The sequence below is a fragment of the Rhyacophila brunnea genome, unplaced genomic scaffold, assembly GCF_057557595.1.
Source record: "Rhyacophila brunnea isolate RB1 unplaced genomic scaffold, BYU_Rbru_1.0 scaffold_173, whole genome shotgun sequence".
Taxonomy (NCBI): Eukaryota; Metazoa; Arthropoda; class Insecta; order Trichoptera; family Rhyacophilidae; genus Rhyacophila; species Rhyacophila brunnea.
In genome coordinates, this window is record NW_028232831.1 from 214,478 (window position 1) to 239,384 (window position 24,907).

The window sequence follows — 24,907 nt, forward strand, 5'->3', positions numbered from 1 at the left end:
AAAGTGTAAGGTGAATATAACAGCAGTAAATCGAATATGGATATAAAATAAGTTGATTTGAAGTATTATTTCTGATAAAGAACCTTTAAAATATAAAAGCCCACGATCATACATACAATTCTTGATATTTCACATGTAGCTTAAATTTTTATAAAACTGCATAAAAAAATAAATTGGTTCTATTTTTTATTTCTATTGAACATCATTATAAACTTTTAGCTTTATTTTTGTGATGGGCACCTGATAATCGCCCAGAAAGACGATAAAACGAATCAGAGTGACAAAAATGAATCGAAATGTTATATAAAATTACAGGAAAGCATTTTGTTATTGTTAAAATACACAACTTATGCAAGGTTGCGTATGTATTAACATGTCTGTGATATGCGCGCGTTATGCATAATGAAGTGGCCAGGTTGGGTAATCAATTTGTAAGCAAAAAAAGCAAAAGAGAACTATTTTAATTGCCAAAAAGATACTATATAACATGGAAAATGTATTATGATAATAATTAAGTACTTCTAAGCAGATTTAAAATCGTAAAATTTTTTTTAAGTTTGTTACAATTCATTTTCGGGTCTGAAAAAATCTAAAGCAATCGAAAAGAAGCGAATAATATGTTCATGTATATAAAAATCATCATATTTTCGAAAAGATATTTAATTAAATAAAAAGGCACTGTTATAGCGAATTAAAATCTATAAAAAAGAGACTGTGATATACAAAACCTAGATATATGAAAGATTTCTAAATCTATAGGTCTATAAATTAAGAATATTTTTTATGAATAAAGTCTGATAGGAGACAATATTATTGGATAAAAATAGACTACTCTTTTGGATTCGATCACATATAGTCTACAATAATGAGACAATATTTTTCAAATTGTCTTCACATTCTAAAAGCAAAAATATCTGTAGTGATCACGTTTCGAATTATATGGTTCAGTGACTTTTTCTAAATTTTTGCATGTTTAGATCATAAGGATAGAAAATTATCTTCCGAAAATCATATCATCTAAGTTTAACATTAAAATAGATCATAAAACTTTGAAGTATAAAAAAGTATTTTTTTTCAATTTTGCAATAAATCAATAAATTATAATCTAAATCGTAAATCTAAAAATATTTATTTTTAAATAATATAAGGATAAAATATTTTCTAGCGTCCACAAACTTGTTTTTTGCGTCAATGACACCTAAAAAATGCCATAACGTTTTATTTGGCACATTTTAAAATATTTTAGACATTAATTATATGATTTACAATACTCAAATGGTCAAGTTAACATATTTAGTTATTGCCGCAATAATTTTTCATAAAAGCTCTGATTTGATAAGAATATTTGTTTAAGTGAACCGAACTCTATGATTTTTCTAAAATTTATAAAAACTAAATCATCGAAACATTTTATCGACATACACGCGTTGTTTAAACAGAAATATGCGTGTAATTTTGGGTATTGTATGGTGTTACAAATTTTTATGTCTAAAATTACTCCATTTTTCAATTACCAGTATTTTTTTAAAATGTCAATTTCATCATTTTATATTAATACAATAAATTTTTTTAAATTTTATGAATTTACTTTATATATTATAATTGCAAATCAAGTAAATTACTCTAAAAAAATGGCTACTGAGGCACACCGCAACGTCTTCTTCACATTTTATAACGTAATTTATTTTTCTAGCTTTTTAATTCTTATACGCACTGTTTTTTGCTGCTCTTAAAGTCTCTTATCTGATTTGCAGTACTTATTTTTTTATAATACATTTTTCTACTTTTGCTAATATGTTTTGTATCTTTTAAATTAATTTGCTGAAGATAACACACAACAAAAAAGGTTTTTTTTTCTTGTTTTTTGGTTCAATAAAATACATTGTATAATTTTTTTTCTAACTGTATATGGTGATCAGATGTAGCATTTTAGGATCGACTATCTGTTTGTAAGAACCCTTCTTTATAGTTATTTTATTCATTAATTGACAAAATCTTAGAACGAATGCTTTTTAAAAAGGCTCCTACTCTGTTTTTAACATTTATTTGAATTGTTTGCTGTTTTTTTTTGTATATTAATAAAGCATCAAAGAGAATATCTCGTGTGTTATTCTCATAAATACAAAAATGTTACTTCAATTATTGTAATACATCAAATGTATACATGTATTTAATCACAATGAAATTTTTAGTCTATTAAAAATTATAAAATTTTGGGATTTTAAGGATTAAAGGACCCTAAACACAAAATAATTTTGCAAAAATATAATACTGGTGTATTGAAGGTTAAAAGACAAACTATAAATATTCCTACAGACACGGTAAATACCTATCTTGATTGTAAATTTTATTAAACTTATTGATGTTTTTTTAAATTTCTGATCATAAATATACATCAAATTATAACCAAATACACGTTTTGATGCAGAAACAGCATAAAATCACGTGTTTTTTTCGATAAATTTTTATAAAAAAATAACTAAAAAAGTTGTTTTGACTGCGCATAAATACCACATTAATGTTTTAAATATATAATAAATATGAAAAGATCAGAAAAACAATACGGTAAAATAAAATGGAAAATACACAATATAACCATGTATTCGATCCTTAAAACTTTATAAAAAGCTATGTTTTCAAGATTGAACAAAAATAATATTTATAAGGCGTTTATAGATGTAATTAATATAAATTATTGATAATATAGACAGTTAAAGGGGTTTTATTGTGAACTTAATATTATTTTAGACAGTAACTAAAAATAATATAAATTATTTATAACAAATGTACATTTATCACCTAGAATTTATTTTTAAGTTTTCTTTTATCTTTTTGTTTGTTAAGATCAAATACTTGTTGTATCTATCATTAATTTGTTTTAAGATTTATCAACACTATTGTAATATAAATTCTAAATTTATGATATTGTAATGCAATAAATATTCTAAAAATAATAAAAAAACTTTCAAAATGTAAATATAAAATTAAAAACAAGAGGTTTAATAACGCAGCTACAAGCAGGTGTAAATTATTTTCCTTATATAAAAAAAATACCGTTTTATCATTCTCTACGAGCTAGTGGATAAACCATATAGTAAATGTGTAAAAAATATAAGAAATACATATATGCGATTATCAAAGAAATAGAAATGTGCTATATATAATAACTAGCAGAATCCGGTAAAAATAGAGTAACTATATTTTTTATAATTTATTGGCTCAAAATATCGAGTAGAATTGTGAAATTATAGAAATATTTGCCAAAATACCAATATTAAATATTCTAGTTAATGAATTCTTTTAGTATTAGTAAATTATTTTTCTAAAGAGACATTTTTCAAAAAAAATATTGGCATTATTTCCGTTCATGAAAATATTTTTTTATTGCGTTCAAAGTTCTGTAAAAGATGTAATTAGTAAATTAAAAATTATCTACCTTAGAATTATATTCCAAGTTTTAAGATGTCTTTTGGGATAGCAAATTTCGATGTTTTATGAACATTATATTTTTTATTTCTTTAATCCGACAGTTAGAAATTGCTTTATTTCTTACATTTAAATTATATTGTTATATTTTGTTATGTATAAGATGTATTTTTTTATCACTTTTGAATTTTATTCTCGATTTTTTTGAACATATTTAACAAATACACCTTGCTGCAAAACTCGTATGAATCTTTTAAAATATAATTGGTAAATAAAACGAAAAAAGAAAATGAAACTAAATTAACGTAACATATTCAAAAAAAAATAAAAATAAGAAAAATATTAAAGCACATAAAATAACTGGTAGGTTTTCAAGATATAATAAGATAATATCATATTTTTTCTCTATTAAAAATGATTTCTGCACTAAAGCTTTTGCAATGAAATATCAAAGTTACTGCATAAATAAATATATTTCTATCATGAACGATAAAAAGAGCTAAAAACGGTGTATTTTTGTATTTTATTCTTAAATTCGTCTTTAAAAAATCGATATTACTCTATTCAAATTCTTCTTAAAATAAATACCAAAACTTCAATTTTTTTTAGAATTAGATCGCAAGTTAATTCTTTATATTTTTAAATAATCCTGCTCTTAGTCATCAAAAATAATTAGAAAGAATTATAAGAAGAATTAAGAAAAGGTACATTTTTCTCATAGTATAACAAATTTGCGATAAGACTTTTTGATCTATATATGATTTTTTGTATTTTTTAACTAAAACCACAGACTATTTCACGATTTACGATATTTTGATCATAAAAATCATTAAGATAACTGTGCCTAATGACATATTCTAGGACTAATTTTAAAAGACATTAAATTTGAAAAAAAAACAATCTATGCTATATTAAACGTTAAAGTAGAAGCTACAAAATGTACTTATTTGTTTATAGATTTGATATTGACTCGTCTATTTGGATTTTTTTACTAGTTTTATTGTATTTTTCAATTTAACAAAAAACGATTTTTATCTCGATCTATAATTTTTAGTCCGCCTACATAATTCAAACATGTAAACTAATTTAACAATAATAATACCATATTAAAACATAAACAATACTAAATTTAAGCATGATTTACTGCACAAGTAAGGATAAAACATACGTTGTTCGGGAAAAAAATACCTCCCGGGATTTTCTTCGGCACAACATATCTATATGCACACTTTATTTTTATAACCGAGTTTTTTGCTTGCAATACTCGATATAATTCACTCTTTTATAATTAAGAACTCAAAAACTCAACATATTTTATATGCTCTGCGAATAACCATCTGCCAAACCAAGTTTCTAAATATTCATTGTTAATTAACAGTTCTACTTGCATCTACTATAAGAAAGCGAGGAATTTCAAAAGACTTGTGCATTTTCTTGCCATTAAAACAATATATTTCTCCCATTATATTTGCTTTTTTTATTTCCTTTCGTCTTACTTATATATAAATTTGTATATAATCTTTTCCTGGTGGTATGGTTGAGTGGTTTACAAGTTGACCGCTAGGTCAGGGGTCGTGGGTTCCATTTCCACCCCCCACTAATTTTCGAAACGAATTTACTCTAAAGAAAAATACCCAAGGGGGCGGCCAGTGAACCATAAAAATAAACCTTAAAGCACTGACAAGCCATGAGAAAAAGGAGTTTGCTGTGTAAGCTGTTTAACTGTGCCTCCATAATTGAAAAGAATCCCACACCGTTCAGCAAGGATATAGGTAAGTGTAGAGTGTGGTTGTAGCATGTAACTCTTAGCGATGAACAGTAGACAGAATCTCATTCCCTCCACATAATGACTGCCGCCTATGAGAAAGGGCCCAATCCACGGTGATTACGGGTGACAAGAAGTGCTGGAGGAGTCCCACAGAGAGACGCAGCAGTTAAGCAATAGTTCCTATGTATATAAAGCGAACTTCCTAAAAAGTAATAGAAGTATAACATAAATAAATAAAGTAAATTCGATTAGAATTTTAATCTTTTCCTGATAATAAATTAATGAAGTGCAATTTTTTCAATAATTTTCAACTGAGTTTCGATTTTTTTTATTCCTATATATAATTAACCATTTATATCATAAAATTTAGCTTTTAAGTCATGAATAATTAAATTTAAGAGTCTTAATATTAAAATGCATATATCATATATATTTTTAGATTATAGCCACATCTTCAATAATAATTAAATTAACTTTATAAACAGATTATATGAATTAAAGTCAAAAAACCAAACTCTTTTAACTACGGCTTGCTCATTAAAAGTTTTGCAAGCATAAGATGCTTGTATATTTAAGTTAAAACAAATTTATAACGATATTCTTAGTATTACTTGTGCTTATATTATAAGTGAAGAATATTTAGAAATGTAAATATCATAATATCTAATTGATACTTTCAAATCACTTTTATAATTTTTCAATTAAAGATATATAAAATACTTAAACCGACTTTTTTTCCCCATTATCTAGAGAAAAGTATCGAAAAAAAATAACTTTATCTGCAAAAATATGGCATTAAATCACGATGGGTGATATTTATAATATAAATAAAAGAAGACATCAATAGATGTAAAATCATTAAAACTTATGATTTTGCGAGCCTTTAAGTCTTTCTCTGTTATAATTCTGCTTATTCAGATAAATTTGTATTATTGGTCGAAAATAAAATAATTATGCCGAGGCTGCAATAAATTTTTCTAATATTGGAATAAACGTTATTAAATATTAAATTTCTAATCTTATTTTTACACTAAAAGAAAAATAACCCAAAATAATAGGCACTTCTTTTAATTTGTGATCTAATTGTGATTTTCGACCAATAAGAATTTATTTTTAAAAAAAACGCAATACCAGGACTCATAAATTACCCAAGTAGAGCCGCTCAAAAATAAATAGAATTTGTCTTTTTATATGATAATTGGTACAAAGAAAAAGGTAAATTATAGTTGTTTCCGGATCTAAATAATTCGGTGATATTCTATATAGAAGCCATAAGGTCCAACATAATTGGAAATTAAATTTGTGAATATAAAATGCCTATTGCATTTTTTTACTGAATTTATATTTTGAGGCAAAAACTTGATATTTAGATGATTTTTTCCTTTTTTAGATAAATAATCAAGCTTATTATTGTTATATTTCAATGGAAATTTCTTTTATTTTTGTTTATAGCAACAAGACCCCCGCATAAATAATTTAATCATTGTGAAGGCATTACAAACGTTTCAAAAGGATAATATAAATCATTTCAAAAAAAGGGGTCTTTTATCGCATTTTTTACAAATACTATCAAATTAACTAATGATTTTTACACTTTTTAATGAACAAAAAAAAATATTTTTTTAAACAGTTTATAAATACATGATATTAGCTCTAAAGCAATAAAAAAAGATACATAGGCGGGTTTTTAATATATATTTGGGGCCTAGGATGAAAATTATAAAAAATATTTATATAGATGAAGAATAAATGCCTAACAAGCATAAATATGTAAATTATATTATTAAAATGATAATGAGCGCATTTTATAAAATTTCCTTGTTTATCAGTTGTAAAAACAACCACTTAAACTACAAGTGACTCAATCGTTTTTCTTTTCTTTGTAGTATCTTTAAGAATATGAAGAAATAGAAAAAGCGGGTTTTATGGTTGCATAAATTTTGAATCTTAGTTACATAATCATTTTTTAAAAAATTTGTAGTTAGTGATATCAGAGAGTTATCATCTTGATACAAACTTCAAGATCTAATCATTAATTCAAACCTAGCTTGAAATAGACATATTTAAAGCATAAGCAATTTTATAATGGTAAGACACATTCAAATTTTTCCCGTTAGTATTGATTTTGCGATTGATCATCTTTTAATTGCAAAAAAGAAAAAAAAGTGAAGAAATAATTTCGAATATATCAATATTTTTTTTGTATTATATTATAATTTTCGAAATTTACTTACTTATAAATTCTTTTTATTCAGTCGTATCAAAATACCCAATATGCGCCATAATTATCGTCTTTTTTGTTTTACTGTACTTTTATAATAAATTTATCTTTTATATTTTTTCGCTGCTAAAATCTGAAGAAAAATAATGAAATTATCATTATATTTCTTTCGTTGACCATATGAAAAATTAAAATGATAATTTCAATGTTATATATTGTAGAAACGAAAATGCGAGAAGTAATAGTATTTAATCTTGAAAGAAACTGTAAAAAACCTGAATAGTTACTAAAAATTACAAAAATCATTATATATTTTAATTTAAAAAGTACTTGTATGTTCTAAATTAGTGCATAGATCAGTAGAGCTGGATGAAACTACTAAAAACTGATTGAGTATACATTCGGACTAATATATTACCATGGACATTCATCTTTTTGATTTAATATTGCTTGGATAATGATGCTTATAATTTACCATGTGCATCATTCTAATACCAGAAAAAATTCATAAATTATTTAGAAAAAAAAAGTATCCTCCATGAAAAACGCGTAAATGTCAATACAACTCATATATTGTATGTATTATTTTATTATCTATGTTAGTTTTCTAAATCAATTATGCTGCAAATTGATATTAAATTGTGTAAATTCTCAGTAATGTAAATCGTGTGATTTAAATTCTTCTAAAAATGTATGTGTATACTGATTTTAATTATTATATTTCTGTAAATCTTGAGTTTTTTCTATTATAATTTCAACAAATACATAAATATGATCCAAAAAAGGATTATATTGCGTTTTTTCCCCTCACAAATACCAATATTATTGGTATAAGAGAGTTATTTTCTTATGTTTCTTGTCGTTTTTCCTTCTCTTGGTTTTTAATAAACATTTTAATTATAAAATATATGCACCGAAGATTGTAACCTGCACCAAATGAGCCATTTTTGGAGAAAACTTTGACAAATTTTTAAAATTTAATGCGGTTTATATATTTTAAGCATGTTTAATTGCCTAGAACATCACAAAATCACACTGTTTGTAACAAAAAAAATTGTGAAACACAATCTAAACATTGAACTAAATTATTTTGAATAATATTTTTTACCATCTGTTCATTTTATAATATCTAAAAAGGTGTATATCACTTGTTCTAAACCCGCAATGTTCGTTTAAATTATCAAAAGACTTATTTTTTCTTTTACTGTCGTTATTTTAAACAAACAATGGAATAATGAATATATTTAACATTATTTTTTTTATAGAACGACGTTTTCGGTATAGATGTAATATATATGAATTATTTCCAAAAAAAAATTAAAGTCCTATTGGATCTTGGCAGATCGATATGCCCAATGAAAAAATCAATCTTATTTATTTTCAATGTTTATTGATTAATCTAAATTATGGATTATACTTAGCAATGGATAAATAAAAAAACGACCACTAAATATCTAACAGCACGAATAAATTACAATAAATATGGTTTGCATTCTAACTAATCCTTGGCTTCTGTGGTTATTATTATTTTAATATAATAGTCCATTCAATATAAATTTATTCAATTAAGTAGTATAAATTTATTAAAACATACTGAAAAGGCGATTAAATAATATTTTTATTGCACAATTTAAAGATAAAATAACTCATACTTAAAAAAATTCATATTATTTAGAAAAATAAAAAACTCTGAATCGGCAGAAAAAATTATAAGGCTTGATGTTCAAAAAATAATATGTATTAAAGGCAGCACCCTCAATTTATAATCAAAAAATATATTGCTATTTTAGATTTATCTAATATTGATCAGATTAATTTACTACTCTAAGTATCTGGTTGTGCATGAAGATTTCATAAAAAAGAAATTATAGTTTAAAGTTGATAGGATTTTTTCTGCTAATTAGCTTTAGTATGAATTAGAAGTGTTGCCATATGTTTAACTTTTATGATTTTGGCTTTATAAATATAAAATAATTATTGTTTAATAGCACGAATACTAGAAAATTACAATAAATTAGGTAATAAAACGATAAAAGTTATGAAAAAGGATATCAATTTTGATGAAAAATTGCATAGTATTGTAAATAAAAGGCATTTTGGTTTTTCTGCGTACTAGGACTAGAAATTACTAAAATTACAACATCGATTGTATATCTGGTAAGTCTCCGCTATCATAAAAAAAAGTTATATATGAGCGTAAAGAGTATAAAAGACGAAACTTTCGAGTAAAGCAAACAATTTACTTTTTATTATAATTACATAATATATTATTCTTTTATTTTCATTTTATAAGATTAAAAATTATTTGCGTGCCGATCATTATGATTCTTTTTATATTATATGAAACTGAAAAGTTGCATTATATACTTTCTTATCAAACGTGTATTTTTTATACCACATTACCAAATGTTATAATACTAATTTTACCATTATACGTAAAGAAAAACTTTAGTATAACATAAAAATATTTTTTATATAGATATATGGAAACAGATCTTAATTTTTTAACGGAATTCAGCAACAAATAATTATTTTATATGAAAAATGTACTATAAAACATTGGTTATTTGCTAAAAAAAAATGTGTTCTTTTTTCTACTATATACTTGCTAAATCAACGTATAAAGCTGCAAATATACGTAATTGTGAGTTTTTATGTATCATTTGTTATTTTACATCCCTGTATGAGTTTTCTAACTTTGTGATTTATTTTTTTATCTTTATTGATGAGAATTCTACATAGTTCAGCATCATTAAAAAATAAAAAATCATTTAATTTGCATTTTTTACTGCAATTACATATACATAATACCTTTCGAAATACAATGAATTTTGTTTTGAGCCTTTGAAAGGGCTTGATATTTTAAACATCCCAAGCTTAAATCTTTATACATAAGAATGTTGTAAATTTATTATATTTTCCATAGTTATATTTCTTATATAATATTCGATTTTTGCAAAAACTTATTTTAGACGTTTTAGCATTTTTAATAGCTAACTAGTTAATTGGTAAATCATTCTGTTGATTCCTTATGTCTTTAAAATTTAGCTTTAGTTTACAAATTCATCATTTTTATGTAAAATTTAACTTCCTTTACTTCCATTATTTTATAATTTTTGTATCGAATTACACCCTGCAATAAGCCTTTATATCTCTATATTTTCCCCCTCTAAATCGGGATGTTTTTTACTTTTTTTTGTTCTTTGTTTTGATTGCCCATGGTTATATACATTTCTAGTCATTATAATGATTTCATGGCTAATATCTCATAAATATTTTTTATTTGTAGATTAATTTTAATATTCCCATTTTATTTTATCTTCGAACATAATATGATTGATTTCGCGAGAACAATCCTTATCTATAATGTTGAATATATCTTCTTCACTTGAGTCTTTTTTTAAGCCTATTAGTTCTGGGGTTTTTTTATCAATTCGGTAGTTTTAATATATCATTCGATTAGTTTGTAATTATGATTTCTTTTGGTTTCTTTTACTAAACCAATTCATTTTGCTAAATATGCTTTAATTTGAGCTAAAACTATGTTATATGATGTTCGAATATTAGCAAAAGAAATTTTCTTTGTTTTTCGCTTTAGATATATTTACATTATCTATGCTGGTTGCACCGGTTTATACTAGGGAATCATTTCTTCTAATTTCTTATCTGAAAGTATGGATATATCACTAGAAAATTTCATTTCCGTTATATTCTTGTATTTACTTTTATCTCTGCATATCTATTTTCCAATATATCTTGTATTAGTATTCCCTGGATTTTCTTTGTTAAGGCCTTTTAGAAAAAAAAATGTAATAAAAGCCATTTTATTACTAAAGAGGATAATAGAAAATGTAAATATGACATCATATGATACTAACATATTAAAAACTTAAATATTTGTAAAGGTTTTTAAGAAAATAATAAAAACATAAATATCTTTAAGGTTTTTTTACGAAAATATAAAGAACTTGAATATTTGTAAAGGTTTTTTTAATAAATATTATTTAATAGAAAAATATTAAGAACTTGGTTATCTGTAAAAGTTTTATGCTAAAATATTAAAAACTTGAATATTTGTAAAGATTTTTTTGCAAAAATATTAAGAATTTGAATATTTATAAAGTTTTTTACGGCAAAATTAAGAAAGTGAATATTTGTAAAGTTTTTACGGTAAGATATTAAGAAAGTGAATATTTGTAAGATTTTTTACGGCAAAATATTAAGAAAGTGAATATTTGTAAGATTTTTTACGGCAAAATTAAGAAAGTGAATATTTGTAAAGTTTTTACGGTAAGATATTAAGAACGTGAATATTTGTAAGATTTTTTACGGCAAAATATTAAGAAAGTGAATATTTGTAAGATTTTTTGCGGCAAAATATTAGAAAGCGAATATTTGTAAAGTTTTTACGGTAATATATTAAGAACTTGAATATTTGTAAAGGTTTTTTTTACAAAAATATTATTTCATATAAAAATATTAAGAACGTGGATATTTGTAAAGGGTTTTTTATGACAAAAATTATATATTTAATATTGGGTGATGTTTATTAAGTAGAATAGTCTATCCCTGATATTCAAAACATTTTATGGTGTAACAGGCTAATTGAAAGGTGAAAATATATAGAGTTGAATATTGGTAGATTATTATTTGAACATGAATACTATTATGGTATTTTAAAGTATAATAATATTGTGGATTTGAATAGCAGTAGAGGTTTATTAGAAAGAGAAAATATGAGAATGAATAGACATAAGCAAAGTATTTAAAACATTAAAGTTTCCGATTTCATCACATCCATCAATGACTTTTCTTCTAAAATCAATTTTTCCTACTCGATGAATTTCAAGTTCCTTTGCACTCAAATTCTTTTCCTGTTCGCTGCTTCGAATAAATCCAGAAACATCCGAAACGATTTCTTTTTTATCCTCTTTATCTTCATTTTTTATTTTCAGATTATCAGCCCATGTTTTTTTATTCATATTAACTAACATTCTTTCTTCTAGTAATCCTTTTTGATATTTTATTCTAAGACCATAATAGTTCCTTCCCAGTCCATGCAAAATAGAAACAACGGCTGGTCTTTGTTGATAACCTAAATTTCCAGTTACTTGTCTTGGCTCAACACCAGTTACTAAAAACTGATTACCTATTAGTCTAAAGGCGCTCATTACAACCATCCCCTTAACACTCTGTATTGGGTCTATAACAACAGCCACAGCTCTTTTATTAAGCTTTTCAAACGTGTCTTGCGTACTCATATCAGTATTACTTAACCAACACCCAAACCCAGGATGTGAATGGTACCATCCAACCACATCTTCTCGCTTGTTTACTATATGAAGTGCTTCTGTCATCATTGTTTGATAAACAGGATCGACCGACTCTACAGTTACACCTGTACCAGTTTGAGGCATTGCATAAACATCATTGATTGAGATTGTGAAGGCATCAATATGTTCTCCAAGAAGGAGGCCCATGACTTCAAGTGGAACACCTGCTCGACCGTGGCGAAGCATCTTTAGAAGTGCGAGTGGACTTATTTGTAATGTTTCACCAGAATCCGGAAGTATCTCGTTAGGATCTAGTTTTGAGAAGTCGATCATTTTTAAGAGGGCATAAATATATATTAAGACATATCTTGAAAGCTCTCTTAATGGGCCTGCATTTATTAAATTCAAATTATAATATCTAATAGGAAAATTTTGTGCATAAATATAATTACGTAAATTCTAGTTCTATAATACATGCTAAAAAAAATTTTAGTGTCAAGTTTAAATAACCTTGATAATATGTACACTGAAAGAATCTTCTCAATAATTTACTTAGTAAGTGAATTTTAGAATTGAAATTCTATATTTTTTCTTCAATCTTAACTTTTTTGATTTCACGCAGACTCATCATATATATACTCTTGGCTATATCCACTTCTCTTCAAGTCAAATAAAATAATCTAATTATTAGTAATCAAACAGAAATTGGAGTATTAACAAAAAAATACAGCAAATAAAAAAATTATCATAAAAAGATTTAACAATAGATTAATTTACATGGTGATTTTTATAAAAAATACAAAGAACAGACAATGGTAAAACGAATAAATTATAAATTAATTATTTTGTAGTATGTACGATGTAAAAAAATATCCATATGGTACAAATTATTTTAAAAAAAAATTATATGATGAATTTTTAAGCAGAATTTTTTTTATGCACAAATAAAAAAAACATAGTGCATCGAAGGATTTTGGAAAGGGGTATTTCGTTGCAATAAACTTTTTATAAGAAATATTTGGCTTTTTGAAACAAATTTTTTAATTCTTTCATAAACTTATGTCTATCTGAATTTGATAAATTATTTGATCTAATATAATAAAATTTATGTTAAATCAGATTAAGCTCAAATTATAAATTTATTAATTATATATAACAGTATACAGCACAATATTATGCTGAAATCTGTTAGGCCATTGAAGTATGTATCAATAATCGTCTATATGGATTAATTTTTCAATATTTTTAGAATGAAATTAGTTATAGAGTATTAAACTATTATGGCTATAATAAAAACACATTTTTGACCATGTAAATCATTTTTTAAGTTATGAAGTATAATTGTATCAACTCGGCTGTTATTTTAGTTCTTCTATAAGCCATAAATACCGGTTAAATTGCAGAAATAAACAAAAGATGCAATAACTCTGCAATAAGCTAAGAAAAACAGCGTAAAGGATCACTGGGTTCGGTTATTTTACATTCATTTCCAGAATGGCATTTTTATACGCACATTCTATAATACTATTACGGTGAATAATAGAAAAATTTTAGAAATAGATGATATATAAGAAAATATTTAAAGTTAATATTTTTATTACCCTGCATAAATTATTCTAGAACCCCTCAAATATCACGACACAAAATTAATTTGTGCTGAATTTAAATTAATTGAGACTATTTGAAGATAAAATTGAAAAAATACAGAAAAAGTTGTTATAAATGATAATTTTAGATTGAATTTTTGTGTATTATTGACGTTTTTCATATCAGTTTAATTATTATTTTTTACCACCTAATGATAAATATCATAACAAAACATTTATTTGTGTTATTGATTAAGTTTTGATTAGATTAGCGGTATTATTACGCTAATATGGTCACTGTTATGGGGAAACATACCATACACCAAGTTAGCTTTTATTGGTTAAACTTGTGGTAGAGAACCAAGTCAAGTTGTTTCTGATCACAAAAATCAAGTGTATATTTTAAAACAAGTGCTTAAGTTTACTGTTGATCTACCTGTCACTGTTTGATGTATTCCTTGCAGTTAAGCGGCATTAATTACAGATATATAATTAATGAAATTCCTTGTTTGAAGATATATCATGCCTTCATCATTTAAATTTAAAATTAATGAACGAATATTTACATTACTAAACATAGCCACTTAGAATTTTAAGTTTTAGATGTGTTATTTTATATATATTTCTATATAAATCGAATTTATATAGTACTTTTTCTTTTATTTTAGATAATGAAACAGGTATATGCGCAGAATACCATATAATTCTTTATAATAAGCTTAGTAAGATGGAGCTAGAAATCATGTCTTCGTGTCGAATTATTTTTGATTTTATTGACTCATGATAATATTCTCTTTTTTTGCAACAAAATTTTTTTCTTCGATCATCTAATCTTTTTTTATATTAACAACTTAACATTTTTCTCACACAGAAAAAAAATTTATGTGTATGCACTCAACCTTTATAAATATTATCCCAATTTATTTTTATTTATCTGTGTGGAATGTTGAATTATAAACAATGAAAAGTTTTGGAAAAAAACTTTAATTCATTTTGTAAAGATCTTTTTTATTTCGATACATGGATTTTTTAAAAACCATAAAAATGTTTATTTTGTCTCTTTCGAGTTGACTTTGTGATTAGATATATCTCTTGATTTACGTTTTTATGAATATATATAATGCAATGAACCTTTATTTATATATATAAAAATTATTTAAGGCTATTCAATTCTAAAAATCTTGACTGACAGCAAAAAAAAAAATAATAACGTAAATATACTTTAACTGTTGATATATTGATAAAAAGGATATTTTCTATTTAATATTATGTTTTTCATATAATTTTTGAATTAAAGCTCTTTCATTATTTATATGTGAAAACAATAATGCTTCAGCAGTTGTAACAAAATATCTCTAGCAAATAACGTTGATAAAACATTATCATTTCAAAATAAATTTATCTATACTATATAGGTTTGTTAGTTTATTTTTAGAACACTGCAGCTCATTTTAATTGTGGTAGCAGATTAGATTGTGCTTATAAGGCGAAAATAATTTTTTTTTGACTAAAAAAGTCAAAAAAATATATTAAAACACAATTTCTCAAATCTTATACGCATTCATCCAATTTTTTTATCAAAGGTTTTATATGTGATCTTACTTCAACGCAATATCTAATCAATTTACGAATAATTTTAACGTTATATAGCCCCTAAAAAATATAAAAAGCACAACATATATATTTTCAAAATCGATGTTTACATAAAGATGCATCGAATTAGTACTTTTTGCACGCAGAACATTTTTAAAATGAATTTAAATTGTTATTATATCTAAACCGCTATAAAATATGTCGTTATATTACCTTTATGTATCTTCATTTTGTCATAGATTATAATTTTAAAGGTTTTTAATATAAAGAAGTCATTATATAGATATAATTTTTGTTTTAGAAATATTTTCATTTATTATGATGTAATGTTTGTTCATAATGGATTCCAATTGTTTTTAGTTATTTATATAAATGTCTCAAAATAAATTTTTTTGAACTATTAATGCTTAAAATAAATAATGCATTTAATTTTTTTTTTATTATAAAGTCATGTGTTAATAAAAAAAAATATTAATCTCAAAAAAAAACATCAAAACGGGTATTTTGGTTAATTTTCTTTTATCAAATTCAATTATTTAAAGTACAATGCAAAAGTATAACATCAACCTATAATTCTGATCATACAAATTGTATGAGTTGAACGTGATTGGTATATTTTTAAAGTATTTTATTTATAAATGAACACACTATAATACAATAAAAGGTAATAAATCAGATTTATGAATTTAATTAGCATTAAAAAATTTCAATACCGAATAATTATATAAACGAAAAACAATATTTATATCATATAGTGAAACAGATAAATTTAGATGAATATTTTTTTGATTTTATGATTAGATATAACCGATTTCGTATTTCTTATCTGATATTTTTTGTGTATCTTTGATTTTTTGATAAATTTGCTATTTTTCATCACGTTTCTTTCAAATTATTGTAGAATTTGAATATAAATTACGTAAAAGCATAAGGGTTCCGATCTTCCATAAAAGTTAGGTTCATGTAAGAATTATAATGTATCAATACTATTAAAATATAATGGTTCCTTTTTCAGTAAGATTGAAGTTTTATGAAAAAAATATGGCGTAATAATAGTATTAGAACATATAGCTTTTACGAAGAGTGTGTTTTTAACCTATTTAATTTTTTTTTTAGATAAATTGATTTTAAATTTTTTTAAGTGTATAGATGCAAATGATTGTAATTCAGACCCAAATTTGCAAAAAAAAAAAGCATGTGGATGCATACGATAGATGATTACTAGGTGCTGTTTTCTTGTAGTTTTTTATATATTTGTTATTATCTTGGTTTTTTATCACCAAAATCTTGCAAGTGATTTGTTTTATATTAAAACGGATAGACCTTACTTTCTTCAGGATAATTTTTGCATTGAATATATTTATATCAATATTAAAACATTTTTAATGGCATAATGTTTTGCTTAATCTCCTTCGCACTTGTGTGTCAAAGATAATATGTCTTATGATAAATCACAACTAGATAAATTTCTTGTACATTTATTTTTCATCTACTAATTGTTAATTTAGCCTAGATATTTACTAATATACAGATTAGAGCATAAAAATCACCTTTTTAGTGGTTTAACTGCGGAATGGGATAATAGCATACCTTGATTTTTAAATAAAAAGGGTTCAAAATCTCTTCTTTTATTTACAAATAAATATTACCATAAAAAAATAATAATTTATAAATTTCACGATAATAAAAAAATATTAAACTATTTATTTTGCACATAATTTGTTTTTCAAAATAAACTGTAAAAAAACTCGAACATTCAACAATACTCAAATAAATTTATACAGCAATATTAAAATAAGCGGTTTTTTAAAAAAATTTAGCGCAGTTATATATGCTGATTTAAAATCAATTAAATAAAAAAAAATCAGTGGTTTAAAATGAATTTTACTATTTAAAACTAATCAAATGAAATATCTGCTGTTTTAATGGCTTGCGATCGTTTTTTTAAAAAAAATCAATTTATAAATTTTGAATATATTTCTTATAATAAATTCTATATTTGACACGTCAAGAACACTTTAAAAATATAAGCAATCTTATACATGTAGATTAGAACCAATCAAATTAACGAAATAAGATAGTTGTTTTAATAATATTCTAAATATGCCAAAGAAAATGATTTTTTAATAAGATTTCGATTTTGTGTATATGATTTTGATTTTGTGTACATAGATTTTGATTTTGTATATATTATTTTGATTTTATACATATGGATTTTGATTTTGTACATATAGATTAGAGACAATCAATTAAAATTAGAAAGTTGTTTGAAAAGAAATAAATTAAAAAAAAACACTTTATATAATAAGATTTAGTTCTTATTCACAAAGATATAAATCAATCAAATCACAGTTCAAAAAAAAGTAAGTTTCACATTTGATTCAACAAAAGATAATCAAACATATCAAATAAAAGCAGTGACCAATGAAATATAGGTGTGCCGTGATCGTTCTCCTTTACACAAATATATACTCCTAAACAGAACAGAAAGAAAAAAAATGATCAAAATGAGTGAGCCCCTTCATATGAATCCGGGTGTTTGGCCGACTTTATCGAAGCATCTCCAGAATATTTTTTCAGACAGTGATGTAATAAAAAGAATCGAGCAGACAGTATTGTCTAATGAGACGTACACGGTTGTTTTTGTTGCATCCGTACACTATTATACCCAAACAGTGTCGCGGTTTTCATTATTAAGAAGAAAAAAGCATGTCGATAATGTTTGTAAAGAGATGGAATATATTGTTCATCAAGACAATTATCGAGAAAAGATTTCTGTAATGGAGATGTGTTTTAGAGATCAGTATACGTTGTTTGCGGCTGTTGTTTTGATTATTACGAAAGTTTTGTATGATAAAGTTCCGTCGAATCTTTTTTTTGCGCGTGTATGGAAAGTTGGTGTTGTTTCTCTTAATCGGATTGAGCTATTTGTCTTGGATGTTTTAGAGTATAATGTTGTTATTAGTCGGAAGATTGTTGAGAGTGTTCTTTTGCTGATTTTTGGGGAAAGTGGATCTAAAAGAAGGCAAAATATTGGTGTATTGGAGTATTTCTATGGTTTTTTGAAGGGGGGATTTCCATGTTGTAGGTTAGAAAGATAATTTGCAAAAAAATGAATAAGATATAGAAACTTTGAGTGTTTATTTATACTAATTTATTTATATTGTCCATTTTTTATATTGGCCATATTTTATACATATCATATTTTCCATTTTTTATATTCGCTCCTTTGATCATTTTTTATATTGGCTATTTTTTAATTTTATACAGAGAAAAATTTGGATTTTTTTATTAAAACTATTTGTATCTATTAATAGCAAATTATTATTTATTTATGGGTTAATTTTCTTTTTATCGATTTTATCTATTTAGACGTGTTCAGCGTGTTGGGAATATTGCACAACTCCTTGATGCATCTTTTGACACCTTCCTCTGATCTATCTATTAATAGCAATATATATCTTTTATTTATAAAAAATTGATCCTTTATTTATATTTACAAATTTATGATTTATTTATGGGTGGAATTTCTTTTTATCTATTTAGACGTGGTCTTGATATTGGGAATATTGTAAAGCACCTTGGAGCATCTTCCCCTGATCTATCTTCATCAACTGCTTTATTTCTCTCAAATGAGATAAGTTCAAGTGTATTGCGAACATATTTAGCAATATTAATCTTTAATTTATATTTATAAAAAATTGTCCCTTTATTTATTATCTTTCAAATTTATATTATTTATGTACTTATAAATTCTTTATTCACGTCCACATAAAATTTTAATAATTATGCTCGGTTTTTATTTTTATTTACCTTTTTTTATATTCCATTTTAGATTCAAGTTTTTTGGTCTCGGCAATTTTCCTTACAGCCTTAACAAAATCGTCTTTTACTACGTAATCTCTTTCGTCCCTGATAGCAAGCATCCCCGCCTCAGTACAAACGTTTCTCAGATCAGCGCCATTAAATCCAACACTGAGTCTTACCATAAGATCCATCAATGCATCATCAAAGTCCATACAACTAGTTTTCATTTTTCTGGTATATATTCCCAAAATTTCTTTTCTGCCCGCATCATTCGGTAATCCTATTTCGATTTTTCTGTCGAGTCTTCCGGGTCTCAAAAGTGCTTCATCGAGAATATCAGGTCTGTTTGTAGCCATAATAATTTTGACAGCTTCGTTTGATGAAAATCCGTCCATCTGTGCCAATAATTCCATCAATGTTCTTTGAACCTCTCTGTCTGACGAACTGCTGTCACTGCTTCTTTTGCCGCCAATAGCATCTATCTCATCCATGAACATTATGCAAGGTTGATTTTCTCTTGCATAACTAAACATCTCTCGAATGCATCTAGCACTTTCACCAATATATTTTTCAATAATGGAACTAGAAACTATACTCAAAAAATTTACATTGAGGGATTGCGCTATTGCCCTCGCTAATAGAGTTTTTCCTGTTCCTGGAGGCCCATAAAGCAAAACACCTTTAGGAGGAGTAATTCCAACCCTAGCAAATATTTGTGGATTCATTAAACTTAACTTTATTACTTCTTGGAAATCTCTTATTTCTGTTGATAACCCACCAATATCTGAAAATGAAACTTTGCCTGGATCTTGGGCTGACATTTTGTAAATCGTTGGATTGACTTCTGGTGGAAGAAGACGAACAATAGTCAGGGTTAGTGTATCTAAAGTTACTCGACATCCTATACACGAGGTTAGCAATTTAGTTGATGAATGTTTCATTGAAATCTTCGGTACATCGTCTGTGTCAATATCATTGTCTCCAGAATACGTCGGTCGGTTGTAAGTAATCTCTTCTAGCTTATGAAGTTCTTCAAGCACAGTCTTTTTGATTCCAACTACATAACGGGGCCCATTCGATGCTTTCACTATAAACTTCTCTGGCGCTATTTGTTGAAGTATCTCTGCCACCATCTGACCTACTAGTCCAAGAGCTCTCACATTGTCTTCGCTCATATCATATGCTTTTGTTAGGCGACGTAACTCTTCACGCGTCTCTCGAAGTGAAACACTCGCTTTCGTATGTGCCGTAAGTGATGCAATATATGATTGAAGGGCTGCCTGATTGTTACTCATTCTTATTTTCTATGGGTACAATAAATTCACACATTTATGAATAAAATTATTTATGTATAGGTTTGTCCTAGCTATCTTTTTCGAAAATAAATTCACTCATTTTTACCCTCAATTATTGTTGAATTATTTCTATCTTAGTGCTCTTTTTCAAATAATAAAATAACTCATTTTTACCCTCAATTATTGTATTATTTCTATCTTAGTGCTCTTTTTCAAATAATAAAATAACTCATTTTTACCCTCAATTATTGTATTATTTCTATCTTAGTGCTCTTTTTCAAATAATAAAATAACTCATTTTTACCCTCAATTATTGTATTATTTCTATCTTAGTGCTCTTTTTCAAATAATAAAATAACTCATTTTTACCCTCAATTATTGTATTATTTCTATTTTAGTGCTCTTTTTCAAATAATAAAATAACTCATTTTTACCCTCTTTTATTGTATTATTTATATCTTAGTGATCTTTTTCAACATCTTAAATTCACCAATCTTTACCCTCTATTATTTCCATCTTAGTGCTATTTTTAAACATATAAAATTAACACATTTTTACCCTGTATTATTTCCATCTTAGTGCTCTTTTTCAACATCTTAAATTCACTAATTTTTACCCTTAATTATTGTATTATTTCTATCTGAGTGCTCTTTTTCAAATAATAAAATATCTCATTTTACCCTCAATTATTGTATTATTTTTATCTTAGTGCTTTTTTCCAACATTTTAAATTCACCAATTTTTACCCTCTATTATTGTATTATTTCCATCTTAGTGCTATTTTTTAACATCTTAAATTCACACATTTTTACCCTGTATTATTTCTATCCTAATGCTCTTTTTCAACATCATAAATTCACTCACTTTTTTACTCTGTATTATTTTCATCTTAGTGCTCTTTTTTAACATCTTAAATTCACTCATCTTTTACTCAGTAATTTTTTACTCTGGCCTGATAAAATTGATATTTTTCATATTAATAAATTTTCATCGATGATTTTATTATTTTGTAGATAAAGCAAAGAAAAAATGTGATTAGAGCATTTTAATCTATTTTAAAATAGGTTTAATTTTTTGCTATTACGCACTTAAAATTTTGATATCAGATTAATATTTCATAAAATAAGCCTCTTGTATCAGGTTTTTGAACAAAAAACCCAGCATAAAAATATATCAGAAATAAGCACGAAACTTGATACTTTACCATATTATATTTAGAAATCAAACACAAAAATAATATATATCCGACATATTTAGACCATAATAACCATTAAGTAAAATATATTTTTTTCATTTGTAACTAAAAAGGGTTCTTTTAATACAAAAAAAACCTTTATGAAAATAAATATTAATGTGTTTTATTTTGTATTTTTCTAATTATATTGGGATCTATTGAGTCTTTTCTATCTAAAATTAAACTAAATAAAAATATTAGCACGATATGTTTTTTTGGCAAATACCTCAACTAACTTATACTAATTATATATATTATTGATGGAACGTCTTTTTTTAAGATCAAATGAAACTTAAAATGTGCTGAACTAATACGTTATAGACTAATAAATCATCATTTATTTTTTTATGTACATTTTTATGATATTACTGCAGTAAATGTCCTTAATCGTATTTTAGAATACGATTTTATTTTAAGGGAGAAAATTAAATAAATACACATATAAGAAAAGTATTAGAATTTGAAATAAGAGCGCATTAATCGTATTTTCAAATAATATTTTTTTTAAGAAGAAAACGGAATAAATACACATATAAGATAAATATTAGATTTTAAAATAAAACAACCAAGTCCCAATTAAATATGATATGATGGATGCATAAATTATATCAAAAATAAGAAATGCATAATTTTTCGATGTTTATAGCTATTTGGAGGGATGAAAAAGAATTTATATAAAAATTTGTTAAATATAATTTTATCTAATTATGCTATTTATACGTCAAATGTAATATGAAAATTTAAAAAAAATAGAATATATAATCTGCTTTTTCGGCCCAACATAAAATCCAAAACACCAAAAGAAAAAAGAATTAATTTTAAGGCAAAAAAAAATTGATAAATAAAATAGTAATCCATATAATTAATAAATTTAAAACCTTCGCATTCTAATCCTTATGTAACATAACTGACATGATATAATTTATTTTTAAATATAAATAATATCAAAAAATATTTTATGGCTCGAATTTTTTTAATTTGTAGAATAACTAAACCCTTGGTATTATGATTTAAGAATTAAAATTCACATAATTTCTGTATGTAATCAATTAAAAGTGCCAAATCGCTAATTTTTTTGATACTCGCCCGATATAGGAGTGATAATGATTTATATTATACTGGAGGATACACAAACGACAGAAAAATCCGAATCAATATTTCATTATATGCTGGAACACATTAATTAGATAACGATCATTTGAATCATAGTATTAATAATTTATCTATAATAATACACCTTAATGAAACCAGTTGATTATATGTGGTATAAACACACCACTGTAGATCACATCAACTCCTTATTCTTCGCATATTAAGTTTGTATATATTTTTTTTCTGAATTACCGTCTAATAATACACATAAATATTTACTTATACTGACAGCAAATAATTAATTATATCATTCTGCAAACTTGTGAAGGTAAAAAAAATGGGGCGTGGGTTAGGAAGGGGGGAAAATAGGTCCTAAGAGAAGAGCACATGAAGTTAAAAAAAGTTGCACAATAAAATATAAGATAAAAGCACCATTTATGAAGACAAATTAAGTCAATTGATAAAATCGGATTTTTAAAATATCAAAATTTTTTATCTTTAAAAGTGTGCTCATTATATTATTTTAAAACTAAATGGAAAATATTATTTTTTGTAATATTTCTATTCTTGAAGAATATTACTATGCAAAAAAAATTATAAGATGTATTCATTGGGAATCACAACTAAATTTGCTTTTATTACATATTTTTAGAAAATACAATTAAATTTGCTTTTATTTATATTTTTTCGATGAGCAGATTGAACGCATTTGATATTTCAGAATATCATATGATTAAAACATAAAAAAATTGATAATTTTCTTTTAATTCTTTATATATAGAATAAATATGAGATAAAAAAATAAAATCATATATATTATACTAATTTTAAGATTTCAAATTATATTTAACGCCGCAACTACTATTAAAAATAGCTGGAACTCAGATACTTCTTTCATAAATTTGTGAATTTTATTTTTTTGCTGTCTTAGGCTAATAAAATTTCCAAAATAAGTCTCTTAATATGTAGAAAGAAATTTAACTGTCTTCTTAAACTTTATATTATGCCAAAAATGTTGTTTTTAAAATTTTCATTGTTTTTAAGCGCTAATTTTGGTTTAAGTTATATTTCCCCCTCCCCAAAAAATAATATAGGTAATATCAAAAATTCGTACAAAATTATTAAGCATCTGAAATTCAAGCAGAAATAATAAACGTCTCTCACATAATGCAAACAGATATTAATCTCATGATATTTTAGATGCATGAAAATTTCATTATAATACAGGTTAAATGCAGTGAGTGCGATCAAAATTCAATATTTTCTGCAAAAATAGAAATTCTAACGTTAAATACACATACTTGTACAAAATATAAATTTTTTAATTGAATAAGACATATTTTCCGAAGAAATTGATAAAAGTTTTAAATATGCTTTAAGTGTGTTCATTAATTGTGCTAAAGCGATATATGCCACAAAAAAGGGGATTTCAAATGGTATAACAAGAATTATTAACAGACTATTGATCCATTTAATGGCAAATTAAGACTCGTGATCAGAAAGAAAGGGTATAAGATAATACAGTTCATTAAGATGGTTTTTTTTATTAAAGTTATTGTCACATTACTTGCCCATCTTGAATTTGATCAAATGTTGAACTTAATTAATTTAT

General features: G+C 24.9%; 2 pseudogenes; both read right to left on the minus strand.

Annotated features, from left to right (window-relative positions):
* LOC147073504 (uncharacterized) overlaps nt 1-13,021 on the minus strand; it is a 50,326-nt pseudogene extending 37,305 nt beyond the window's left edge.
* Nucleotides 13,022-19,676: 6,655 nt separating this feature from the next.
* LOC147073505 (putative 26S proteasome regulatory subunit 10B pseudogene) lies at nt 19,677-20,621 on the minus strand (annotated as a pseudogene).
* Nucleotides 20,622-24,907: the final 4,286 nt, after the last annotated feature.